The following is a 13718-nucleotide window of genomic DNA, read 5'->3' as shown; positions in this document are numbered from 1 at the left end:
TCTTTACAAAGTGCACATTCAACACATAGGTGGAGTCTGCACTGGCCCAAAAAGATATAGATAATTTAAAGATGCCAGAACATTAAGCTTGCAATTAGCTAGTTTAGCAAGTTTATTACAGTATGGGATGATATCAAAAGTAAACTTGGACTTACTTTAGGGTAGTCAGTGGAGATGTGCCAATCCTGATCACGGGATGGGATCGGGCCACACAATTAGCCTTTTTTTTTTCACTTTCACCACAGCTGCATAGTCATGTGAAAGATTCTGTCATAAGAGGAGGCACAATTACATTTCTGCATTCTTTGTATACACATGCTGAACACAGCGACTCAAATTTGAGAGTAATCTGCAACAAACGCCTCGTCTATCCACAGTCTAAAGCCGCTTTTAAGATAGTAATCCTCACCTCCATGCCGAAAAATAGTGTCTTCCAAGTAACATTATCACTGGAGGACAATGAATGGCTCAGCATGCTACACACAGCATGCTACACACACACACACACACACACACACACACACACACACACACACACACACACACACACACACACGCACACACAATGAGCAATAAAGCGTCAATGTAAAGTAGGGATGATCGATCCAAATGCCGATACTATTGATACCTAGTATACTATCAGTATATTAATGATGATATTAAAGTGATTAAATCGATATTTTTTGTATGTTTTAATATTTAAAACCTATTTTTGGGTTGTTTCTGTTATTGTTAACACATGTATGGAGTAAGTCTCTGGATACAGGAAGTCTTTATAGGCAAATCCCAAATTATTTAAATGAGAGCCATTAGTAATTTTTGCTTTTATTTAGTTATTGTGCCTGAGTCACATTGTTTTGTTAAAAAAGTGGATGTAGCCTTTAATACCACACATTTAATACATTATTTAATTTACAACAACAAGATAAGCTTCATGAAATGTGTTATTGTGTTTACTTTAGTTACATGCTATAAAACATTTTCACTTTTATAATCAGTGTGAAAGTATTGGATTGGGACTCAAAATCGGATTGGATCTGAAGGGAAAAAACATTGGATCGGGTTGGATTGGCGTACCATTTAGTGGTACGCCAAAGAATCACCTAGTTAAATACTCAAACACAGTCTTACTGTTCAAACGTTGTGCAATGTCACAGTGACCAAACATATTAAATATACTTGTTAAATAAAACCTCTGCCTTGTTTTTAATGAATATTTAGACCTACTATGCTACTGTAGTGTTGTCCCGATATCAATATTTTACCAAAATGATTTTGATACTTTTCGGTACTTTTCTAAATAAAGGGGACCACAAAAAATTACATTATTGGCTTTATTTTAACAAACAAATCTTAGGGTGCATTAAACATATGTTTCTTATTGCAAGTTTGTCCTTAAATAAAATAGTGAACATACAAGACAACTTGTCTTTTAGTAGTAAGTAAACAAACAAAGGCTCCTAATTTAGCTGCTGACATATGCAGTAACATATTGTCATTTTCCATTCTATTATTTTGTCAAACTTGTTAAGGACAAGTGGTAGAAAATGAGGGGCAGCACGGTGGGAGAGGGGTTAGTGCATCTGCCTCACAATACGAAGGTCCTGAGTAGTCCTGAGTTCAATCCCGGGCTCGGGATCTTTCTGTGTGGAGTTTGCATGTTCTCCCCGTGACTGCGTGGGTTCCCTCGGGGTACTCCGGCTTCCTCCCACCTCCAAAAACATGCACCTGGGGATAGGTTGATTGGCAACACTAAATTGGCCCTAGTGTGTGAATGTGAGTGTGAATGTTGTCTGTCTATCTGTGTTGGCCCTGCGATGAGGTGGCGACTTATCCAGGGTGTACCCCGCCTTCCGCCCGAATGCAGCTGAGATAGGCTCCCGCGACCCCAAAAGGGACAAGCGGTAGAAAATGAATTATTAATCTACTTGTTCATTTACTGTTAATATCTGCTTACTTTCTCTTTTAACATGTTCTATCTACACTTCTGTTCAAATGTAATAATCACTTATTCTTCTGTTGTTTTGATACTTTCCATTAGTTTTGGATGATACCACAAATTTGGGTAACAATCAGATACTAAGTAGTTACAGGATCATACATTGGTCATATTCAAAGTCCTCATGTGTCTAGGGACATATTTCCTGAGTTTATAAACATAATGTATAAAAAAAAAAAAAAGATGTTGTGATGCCAAAAAATATTGACGTAATCATAGTAGTATCGACTAGATATGCTCCTGTACTTGGTATCATTACAGTGGATGTCAGGTGTAGATCCACCCATGGCGTTTGTTTACATTTTGGCGCCGGTGAGCTACGGTCTGTAGTGAAGCCTGTTTAGCTATTCCTCGTCCTGCAGGGATGATACTTGTAAGAAACATACTTTATTTGTTGCCATGGAGACGAGGATTAGTGATTTAGAAGTAGCTAAACACTGCCGACTGGCTAGCTAGCCATGTCTTAAAGCACCTCTTCCTGAGGGCGTTTCAGTGTTATAACTTCACCTTTATCGTTAGTTTTTAAGCCAAAATGCGTCCGTTCTCCCTTTTCTGTCTACACACTGTGTCTGCTTGTAAGTACTCTGTGATTGTGCGCTGCCGAACATGCTCCTCTGCTCGTAAACCAGCAATGACATGACGACGACGGGGGTGTGGGACCTGTACTTTTCAGAGGCGGTATAGTACCGAATATGATTCATTAGTACCGCAGTACTGTACTAATTCCGGTATACCGTACAACCCTATGCTACTGTACTTTGAAGTTGGTCATTATGGTGGTAGTTGGAGAGCCGAGTGTTTTCTGAGGTGGCACTTTGGGGCGGAAAAAAGTTTCAGCACCACTGGGCTAGTGCATCTAAGAGGGCAGAAAACGGCGGAGGCAGAGTTTAGTGGCGCGCTCGCTTTTTTTTGTCGTCTATGCTCATGCCCGAAAGCCCCCTTCGGTCGCCTCCTTGTAATAAACATGCAGCTTCATTCATTCATTCATGCTTCTTCTGGTGTGTTGTCAGTGTGGAGCTTGTTGACATAATGGTCTCCTCGCAGTTGGACGGTGTTGTGATGAATAAAAGTGTGTTGTGGCTGTATGGATGTGTAGGAGATCTCCGAGTGTGTGTGTGTGTGTGTGAGGCTGATGATTAGCCTGTGGTGTGAAGTTGAGGGGCGTCTGTCTGGGCAGCACGTGGACGCACTCCGAGTGGGGGTAGACAAGCAAGTAAGGGGGGGAAAGGGGGGGTGGGTGTCAAAGTCTTGTGTCCACCCATTGGACACCACCCCCCACGCTCCCTCCCAAAACAAAAGCTCCAGATGGTAGCAGAGCCACCAACCTTCCTCCATCCCTTCGCCCCCTTCTCCTCCTCCTCCTGCAACCTTTGTCTGGAGGCCTGTCCTTTTGTTTGCGGAAGAGAACCCCCCGCCCCCGCCCACCACCACCAATGGATTAACTCTTTCTGCGTTTCAGCTTCTTTTGTGTTAAACAGCCAAATCTAAGATCCCGACCCCACCGTCACCCCGCCTCTACCAGCCCCCGATTTCGATGCACCTCGCTAGGCTGTTCTTCTCCACGCCGCCTCTGTTGATGTTTCCTGTAGGACGGCACAGAGAGAGGATGGAAGGTTTTTTTTTTTGGTTTTTTTTAAGAACAAGACCCTCGAAGGACGGGGGCTATTTGGTGGTGGTGGGGGTCACTCATCCACATCTGTTGTTATGGATGGAGGGATAAAGAAAAGCCTCCGCGAGGGCTGCAGGTGTTGATTGTGTCATTAGCTCCTTCTCTATTGGCCCGTGCTAGTTGTCTGCTCCTTATCCCGAAAATCGATGGCTTTAACCAGTTTTTGCTGGATGCCCGCCTGAATTTTAAACCTCAAACACGCACTCGCACACAGTAATCCCTATCGCAGCATGGGATTCCTTGAGTGCCATCACTTGTCTGTACATTTCGCTTGGGTTGGTGGGGAAAGCTGCAGAAGACGTTCCCTCCTAAACGACTTAAACATTTTCAAGCACGTTTTCAAAGTCTGCATTAGCTCATATGTAGAGATGTCCGATAATATCGGCCTGCTGATATTATCGGCCGATAAATGCTTTAAAATGTAATATCGGAAATTATCAATATCGTTTTTTGCATTACCGGTATCGTTTTTTTATTTTTATTTTTTTATTTTTTTAAATTCAATCAACATAAAAAACACAAGATACACTTACAATAAGTGCACCAACCAAAAAAACCTCCCTCCCCCATTTACACTCATTCACACAAAAGGGTTGTTTCTTTCTGTTATTAATATTCTGGTTCCTACATTATATATCAATACAGTCTGCAAGGGATACAGTCCGTAAGCACACATGATTGTGCGTGCTGCTGGTCCACTAATAGTACTAACCTTTAACAGTTAATTTTACTCATTTTCATTAATTACTAGTTTCTATGTAACTTTTTTTATATTGTTTTACTTTCTTTTTTATTCAAGAAAATGTTTTTAATAATAATAACAACTAGAGATGTCCGATAATGGCTTTTTTGCAGATATCCGATATCCCGATATTGTCCAACTCTTAATTATCGATTCCGATATCAACCGATACCGATATATACAGTCGTGGAATTAACACATTATTATGCCTAATTTTGTTGTGATGCCCCGCTGGATGCATTAAACAATGTAACAAGGTTTTCCAAAATAAATCAACTCAAATTATGGAAAAAAAATGCCAACATGGCACTTCCATATTTATTATTATTCACAAAGTGCATTATTTTTTTTAACATGCCTCAAAACAGCAGCTTGGAATTTGGGACATGCTCTCCCTGAGAGAGCATGAGGAGGCTGAGGTGGGTGGGGTTTTGGGGGTAGGGGGTAGCAGGGGGTGTATATTGTAGCGTCCCGGAAGAGTTAGTGCTGCAAGGGGTTCTGGGTATTTGTTCTGTTGTGTTTATGTTGTGTTACGGTGCGGATGTTCTCCCGAAATGTGTTTGTCATTCTTGTTTGGTGTGGGTTCACAGTGTGGCGCATATTTGTAACAGTTTTAAAGTTGTTTATACGGCCATCCTCAGTGTGACCTGTATGGCTGTTGACCAAGTATGCAGGCTGTTGACCAAGTATGCAGGCACTTGTGTGTGTGAAAAGTTGTAGGTATGGGCCGGTACGCAAAGGCAGTGCCTTGAAGGCACGCCCCCAATGTTGTTGTCTGGGTGGAAATCGGGAGAAATTCGGGAGAATGGTTGCCCGGGAGATTTTCGGGAGGGGCACCGAAATTCGGGAGTCTCCCGGGAAAATTGGGAGGGTTGGCAAGTATGACTGTGAGACGCAACTGATCTTTACGTCTCCCTACGTCCGTGTACCACACCGTACAGCAGCGTTTTAAAAAGTCATTAATTTTACTTTTTGAAACCGATGCCAATAATTTCCGATATTACATTTTAAAGCATTTATAGGCAGATAATATCGGCAGTCCGATATTATCGGACATCTCTAATAACAAAGCCACCATGTGATTTTGTTTGTCAGTCAAATAGTCTGAGTCATACCAAAGACTATAAAAATGGGACCCACTTCCTCCCTGCTTGGCACTCAGCATCAAGGGTTGGATTTGGGGGTTAAATCACCAAAAATGATTCCCGGGCGCGGCCACCGCTCCTGCTCACTGCTCCCCTCACCTCCCAGGGGGGTGAACAAGGGGATGGGTCAAATGCAGAGGACACATTTCACCACACCTCGTGTGTGTGTGTGACAATCATTGGTACTTTAACTTTAACAAATACAAGCACAGGAAAAAACACAGTAGGGCAGGGGTGTCAAACTCAAATACAGAGTGGGCCAAAATTTAAAACTGAACAAAGCCGAGTTGCCGGTTGAACAAATTAACCTTTAATGTACTCTACGAGCTATCGTCACGTCCGCTTTTCATCCATTCTAACATCGTTCAGATCCAGTCACAAGATATGTGCGGCTTCTGTACGCACACACGAGCGAATGCAACGCATACTTCATCAACAGCGATACAGGTTACACTGAGGGTGCCAGTATAAAAAACTTTAACACTGTTAGAAATATACGCCACACTGTGAATCCACACCAAACAAGAATGACAAACACATTTCGGGAGAACATCCGAACCGTAACACAACATAAACACAACAGAACAAATACCCAGAATCCCTTGCAGCACTAACTCTTCCGGGACGCTACAATATATTTATTTTAATTAATTTGATATCGCCTCAAGGGCCAAGTGAAATTACAATTTGGGCCGCGGGCCAGAGTTTGACACCCATGCAGTAGGGGTTCATGTCATGACAAATTTCACCCTTTCACCCTGTATTTGTTTTGCTTACACAAATGAATACATTTATGGCAGCCTTTTTACAGTATTTAAAAAGGTTTTTATATACAGATTTTTATTGCTGACGTACTTTACCCTATTTTGTGTCTTCTTGCGATGTAAATTACGCCGCTATTATTATGCCTTCCACTGTGCAGATGTGAAGGATTAACTGAATGCTAAGCTAGCTAACGTGACATCTGCTTGTTTGTCGCCGTTGTGATTATTATTCGTCAACAAAGACAGGTCAGGTTGTTTTCTACTTTGTAGACGCCGTGTAAAGTAAAAGTAGCCATGTTTGTTTGCCACTCACAAACCTGCTAGCTGCTAGCTAAAGAGGCAAAGACAGGGGGATTATGGCTCAGACCTGCCAAGCTGAGCGTCTGGCTTTGTTTACGTACCTTATTATAGCGCAAAAGCCCATTGTAACCGCTGGCTTTGTCGGGGCACAGTTAATTGCAAATAATTATCGTGATGGCATTTAATTTTAGTAATTGTCTTCTTCTGGACGTCTGGACTGGCTAATCCTTTCCGGCTCTGTTCGGGATTCAACGTGACTGTTCTTTTTTTTTTTTTTTTACCACACCAGCTCATGTTATTTCTGGTTTGTGTACAGACATTAATAACAAAAAAACAAAACAAGAATGAATAACCTTAAGGTAGATTTGAGGTCTCTCCTACTTGGTCAAAAAGAGAGAAGAACATTTCTTCCTGTGCGCTTACCAACCTTAATACCAAAACGAGCTCCCGAAGATTGGCTCATGAGATTGGAATGATTGGATAATTGGATAGAATTTGTAACGTTATAAAGCACGATGTCTTGTCGATAGTTGAAATAAGATAATAATATACAGATACAACTTATTTTTCCCCAGTGAGTCACTAGTGGCTGTTTGTAACCTTGAAATAATATTGTCCTTTTCAGCAGATGTATTAGAAGTAGGGATGTCCGATAATGGCTTTTTTGCCGATATCCGATATTCCGATATCGTCCAACTCTTAATTACCGATACCAACCGATACCGATATATACAGTCGTGTAATTAACACATTATTATGCCTAATTTGGACAACCAGGTATGGTGAAGATAATGTCCATTTTAAAAAGATTAATAAAATTAAATAAGATAAATAAATTAAAAACATTTTCTTGAATAAAAAAGAAAGTATAACAATATAAAAACAGTTACATAGAAACTCGTAATTAATGAAAATGAGTAAAATTAACTGTTAAAGGTTAGTACTATTAGTGGACCAGCAATCATGTGTGCTGGACTGTATCCCTTGCAGACTGTATTGATATATATTGATATATAATGTAGGAACCAGAATATTAATAACAGACAGAAACAACCCTTTTGTGTGAATGAGTGTAAATGGGGGAGGGAGGTTTTTTGGGTTTGTGCACTAATTGTAAGTGTATCTTGTGTTTTTTATGTTGATTTAATAAAAATAAAAAATAAAACGATACCAATAATAAAAAAACCGATAATTTCCGATATTACATTTCAAAGCATTTATCGGCCGATAATATCGGCAGGCCGATATTATCGGACATCTCTAATTATAAGGGCCCTATCATGCAAAGCCAACTTTTCTTACCTATTGGTACCTGTTGTTGTGCATTTGGGATCTGCATAAGTCCCAAAAAATTGTAATTAAAGTATGGAGGCATTGTGGAGATTAGTGTTGTCCCGATACCAATATTTTGGTACCGGAACCGGTACTAAAATTATTTTTAATAGATTTCTGAACTTTTCTAAATAAAGGGAACCACAAAAAATTGCATTATTGACTTTATTTTAACAAAAAATCCTAGGGTACATTAAACATATGTTTCTTATTGCAAGTTTGTCCTTAAATAAAATAGTGAACATACAAGACAACTTGTCTTTTAGTAGTAAGTAAGCAAACAAAGACTCCTAATTTAGCTGCTGACGTATGCAGTAACATATTGTCATTTTCCATTCTATTGTTTTGTCAAAATTATTAAGGACAAGCGGTAGAAAATTAATTATTAATCTACTTGTTCATTTACTGTTAAAATCTGCTTACTTTCTCTTTTAACATGTTCTATCTACACTTCTGTTAAAATGTAATAATCACTTATTCTTCTGTTGTTTGATACTTTACATTAGTTTTGGATGATACCACACATTTGGGTATCAATCCAAGTCGTTACAGGATCATACATTGGTCATATTCAAAGTCCTCATGTGTCCAAGGACATATTTCCTGAGTTTATAAACATAATATAAATTCTAAAAAAACAAAAGATGTTGTGATGCTAAAAAATATCGACGTAATCATAGTAGTATCGACTAGATACGTTCCTGGTCTTGGTATCATTACAGTGGATGTTAGGTGTAGATCCACCAATGGCGTTTGTTTACATTTTGACGTTGTGTAGTAAAACATGTTAAGCTATTCCTCGTCCTGCAGGGATGATACTTGTAAGAAACTTACTTTATTTGTGATTTAGAAGTAGCTAAAACACTGCCGACATCGGCTGGACTTTAGCCGCTAGCTAGCTAGCCATGTCTTAAAGCACTTTTTCCCGAGGGCGTTTCAGTGTTATAACTTCACCTTTATCGTTAGTTTTTAAACCAAAATGCCATTCTCCCTTTTCTGTCTACACACTGTGTCTGCTTGTAAGTACTCTGTGATTGTGCGCTGCCGAACATGCTCGTAAACCAGCAATGTCACAACGTGACGAAGACGGGGGCGCGGTGGATAGGTACTTTTCAGAGGCGGTATAGTACCGAATATGATTCATTAGTATCGCTGTACTATACTAATACCGGTATACCGTACAACCCTACTTTGTAAATAAGTAAACACAGTGTCCAAGGAATATAACCTGAGGAGTCGCTTTCTAAAGAAACATCCACATTTTGATGTCCGGCCCCTGATACCTTGGGCTCTTGAACCTGCGGCCCTCTTCATTATGTAGTTGAATAGTTCCGGCCTACTGTGTTTGGCAATGGCAATATTATCCGTTATTACGTTCGTGCTATAGCTCGTAGCGTAGCTGATAGCCTTTAGCCTCTTGTTTACAACTCGAAGCAGCTGTGCTGCAGAGGTTTTAACATGATATAACATAGAAATGCCTTTTATTGTCAATATACACGTATACGTCCAGGATCTGGCATTAGAAAGTTAGACTCGGTAGAAGTTTTTGGCATGTGTAGCTCCAGATATGTGCGTCAGCCGGGTTTCCTTCCTCGCTTTAATCCGCCCACATCGCCTCCTTCCTTAGTGCCGACAATAACCACAGCGAGAAAAAAAGTGTCCTTGAAATAGGTCTGTAAAACCAAATCTATGCACATTTTTCACCAATTTTTCAACCACTAGTGTGCTGTAAGATATAGTCTGGTGTGCCGTGGGAGATGATCTAATTTCACCTGTTTGGGGTAAAAAATATTTTTTGCAAACCAGTAATTATAGTCTGCAAATGATGTGTTGTTGTTGAGTGTCGGTGCTGTCTCGAGCTCGGCAGAGTAACCGTGTAATACTCTTCCATATCAGTAAGTGGCAGCAGGTTGCTTTGTAGATGTCGGAAACAGCGGGAGGCAGCGTGCAGGTAAAAAGGTGTCTGATGCTTAAACAAAAAATAAACAAAAGGTGAGTGCCCCTAAGAAAAGGCATTGAAGCTTAGGGAAGGCTATGGAGAACGAAACTAAAACTGAACTGGCTACAAAGTAAACCAAAACAGAATGCTGGACGACAGCAAAGACTTACTGTGGAGCAAAGATGGCGTCCACAAAGTACATCCGAACATGACATGACAATCAACAATGTCCCCACGAAGAAGAAGGATAAAAACAAAGTAGATGCGGGAAATATCGCTCAAAGGAAGACATGAAACTGCTACAGGAAAATACCGAAAAAAGAGAAAAAGCCACCAAAATAGGAGCACAAGACAAGAACTAAAACACTACACACAGGAAGACCGAAAAAAAGTCAAAATAAGTCACCAAAATAGGAGCGCAAGACAAGAACTAAAGCACTACACACAGGAAAACACCAAAAAACTCCAAATAAGTCAGGGTGTGATGTGACAGGTGGTTTCAGTACACCTACTTTGAGACAAGAGCTATAGTGATGCATGCTTGGTTATGCTTTAGAGTCATATCCAACAATTGCGACAACGACTTTTTACTGTCAACTGAGTTTTGTTTTTTTAATGATTTCTGCTGGTGATGTGCCTCCACATTTTTTCAACGCAAAAAATGTGCCTTGGCTCAAAAAAGGTTGAAAAACACTGGTGTAGACCACAAGGAAGGGTTATAAACGTAGAAAAAAAAATCATGATATGATTGACCCTTTATTCCTTTTGTAAGTTGCATATGAGCGGCAGATACAAAAAGTGGACAAAACATGAAACACAAAACTAATATGTTGAGAGATACGAATTGAATTCCGTCTGTTGCTACTGTCTGTGATATGTGTATTCATGATGGGGTCTCCAGTAAGACCAAAAAAAAGTTTTGGTGTTTGTCACTCGTTTTTTTGAAAGAAACACTTTAGAGGGGTCTGAATATTAGCGAAGTTGGCAACACTGGTCCCTCCTGCTATGTCTTCTTATACTCTGGCAGACCACAGGCCTGATTTACTGAGGGTTTGCGTGTGTTAAAACTAGATATGTCCGATAATGGCTTTTTTTGCCAATATCCGATATTCCCCAACTTTCAATTACCGATTCCGATATCAACCGATACCAAGATATATATATAGTCGTGGAATTAACACATTATTATGCCTAATTTTGTTGTGATGCCCCGCTGGATGCATGAAACAATGTAACAAGGTTTTCCAAAATAAATCAACTCAAGTTATGGAAAAAAAATGCCAACATGGCACTGTCATATTTATTATTGAAGTCACAAAGTGCATTACTTTTTTTAACATGCCTCAAAACAGCAGCTTGGAATTTGGAATTTGGGACATGCTCTCCCTGAGAGAGCATGAGGAGGTTGAGGTGGGCAGGGTTGGGGGGGCGGGGTTGAGGTGGGTGGGAGGATAGGGGATGGCAGGGGGTGTATATTGTAGCATCCCGGAAGAGTTAGTGCTGCAAGGGGTTCTGGGTGTTTGTTCTGTTGTGTTTATGTTGTGTTACGGTGCGGATGTTCTCCCAAAATGTGTTTGCCATTCTTGTTCGGTGTGGTTTCACAGTGTGGCGCATATTTGTAACAGTGTTAAAGTTGTTTATACGGCCACCCTCAGTGTGACCTGTATGGCTGTTGACCAAGTATGCATTGCATTCAATTGTGTGTGTGAAAAGCCGTAGGTATTATGTGATTGGGCCGACACGCAAAGGCAGTGCCTTTAGGGTTTATTGACGCTCTGTACTTCTCCCTACGTCCGTGTACCACTCCGTACAGCGGCGTTTTAAAAAGTCATCAATTTTACTTTTTCAAACCGGTACCGATAATTTCCGATATTACATTTTAAAGCATTTATCGGCCGATAATATCGGCAGTCCGATATTATCGGACATCTCTAAACGATATTGTTAACATGTTAATCAGTGCCGATTAATTAAGTGCCAATAACTAGTCCTCGTCCTGCAGGGATGATACTTGTAAGAAACCTACTTTATTTGTCGCCATGGAGACCAGGATTAGTGATTTAGAAGTAGCTAAAACACTGCAGACTGGGGCTGGACTTTAGCTGCTAGCTAACTAGCCATGTCTTAAAGCACCTCTTCCTGAGGGCGTTTCAGTGTTTATCGTTGGTTAGTTATAATAATGTAATATGATTCATTAGTATCGCGGTACGATACCAATACCGGTACACCGTTTTATTATTGTTTTATGCTGGAACAGCTTTCCTATATCCTGTCAAGAGTATTCAGTTCTTAGGGTACTTCCTTATACCGTAGCCCTCCAACAATATCTGACTAGTTTTAATAGAGTCCAACAGACATACATGACCATAAATTCATATTTTGTACATTTTAAATGTACAAAACACAAAGCTAGTGGAGTTGGCACGTTGTGTAAATCGTAAATAAAAACAGAATACAATGATTCTCAAATCCTTTTCAACCTATATTCAATTGAATAGACTGCAAAGACAAGATACTTAACGTTCGAACTGGAAAACTTTATTTTCTGCAAATATTAGCTCATTTGGAATTTGATGCCTTCAACATGTTTAAAAAAAGCTGGCACAAGGGGCAAAAAAGACTGAGAAAGTTGAGGAATGCTCATCAAACACTTATTTGGAAAATCCCACAGGCTAATTGGGAAATTGAGAGGAAAAGAACCATCCGGACTATTATAGGCGCAACGTTCAAAAGCCAGCATCTGTGATGGTATGGGGGTGTATTAGTGCCCAAGACATGGGTAACTTACACATCTGTGAAGGCACCATTAATGCTGAAAGGTACGTACAGGTTTTGGAGCAACATAAGTTGCCATCCAAGCAACGTTATCATGGACGCCCCTGCTTATTTCAGCAAGACAATGCCAAGCCACGTGTTACAACAGCGTGGCTTCATAGTACTAGACTATAGTCCAGACCTGTCTCCCATTGAAAATGTGTGGCGCATTATGAAGCCTAAAATACCACAACGGAGACCCCGGACTGTTGAACAACTTAAGCTGAATGGGAAAGCTTCAAAAATGGGTCTCCTCAGTTCCCAAACGTTTACTGAGTGTTGTTAAAAGGAAAGGCCATGTAACACAGTGGTAAAAAAGCCCCTGTGCCAACTTTTTTGCAATGTGTTGCTGCCATTAAATTCTAAGTTCATGATTATTTGCAAAAAAACAAAATAAGTTTCTCAGTTCCAACATTAAATATCTTGTCTTTGCAGTCTATTCAATTGAATATAAGTTGAAAAGGATTTGCAAATCATTGTATTCTGTTTTTATTTACGAATTACACAACGTGCCAACTTCACTGGTTGTGGGGTTTGTACAATATACGAATGTGAAGAAACTACACCGGTGTATAATAAAAGTCATGATTCCTACAAAGCGATGCAGTGTCAGATTATGCAGTGAGACAAACCCTCAGGTCATGTGTTCAAATGATAATATATATGTGTCTGACTTCAGAGGCCAGGAGATGTTGCCCTTAAGTCCCCCTCCTTCCTCCTCCACCCCCTGTATGCATGTACCTGCTTGTGTCTTTTTTTGGTAACACACTCGTCCCGTTTCATTTCCCCGAGAGCTGATTGGATTTGCGATGGCCGTGCCTCCCCTCGCCACGCCGCGCCTCGTCTCCGGCGGAGCAGCAATCTCTTTAACACCGACGGAGAGATATGATAATGTACACCGGCTTTATTGTCAAAGTGACAGAGGGGAGGCACAAGCCCTGATGCACACATCTGCCACACAAACGCACACTTTTACACACACACACACACACACACAAACGCTCTTTGTCTAGA

The 13718-nt window shown here is 40.5% G+C and overlaps 1 protein-coding gene across 2 annotated transcripts in view; it reads left to right on the top strand.

The window, feature by feature from the left end:
• ssbp4 (single stranded DNA binding protein 4) overlaps nucleotides 1-13718 on the top strand; it is a 272956-nt gene that overhangs the window by 58686 nt on the left and 200552 nt on the right. The gene's annotated exons all lie outside the window — the stretch shown is intronic.

This window comes from Nerophis lumbriciformis, linkage group LG18 (genome assembly GCF_033978685.3).
Source record: "Nerophis lumbriciformis linkage group LG18, RoL_Nlum_v2.1, whole genome shotgun sequence".
In the NCBI taxonomy this organism is placed as follows: domain Eukaryota; kingdom Metazoa; phylum Chordata; class Actinopteri; order Syngnathiformes; family Syngnathidae; genus Nerophis; species Nerophis lumbriciformis.
Note: the sequence above shows the minus strand (reverse complement) of the source record. Positions and strands in the feature narration are given on the sequence as shown.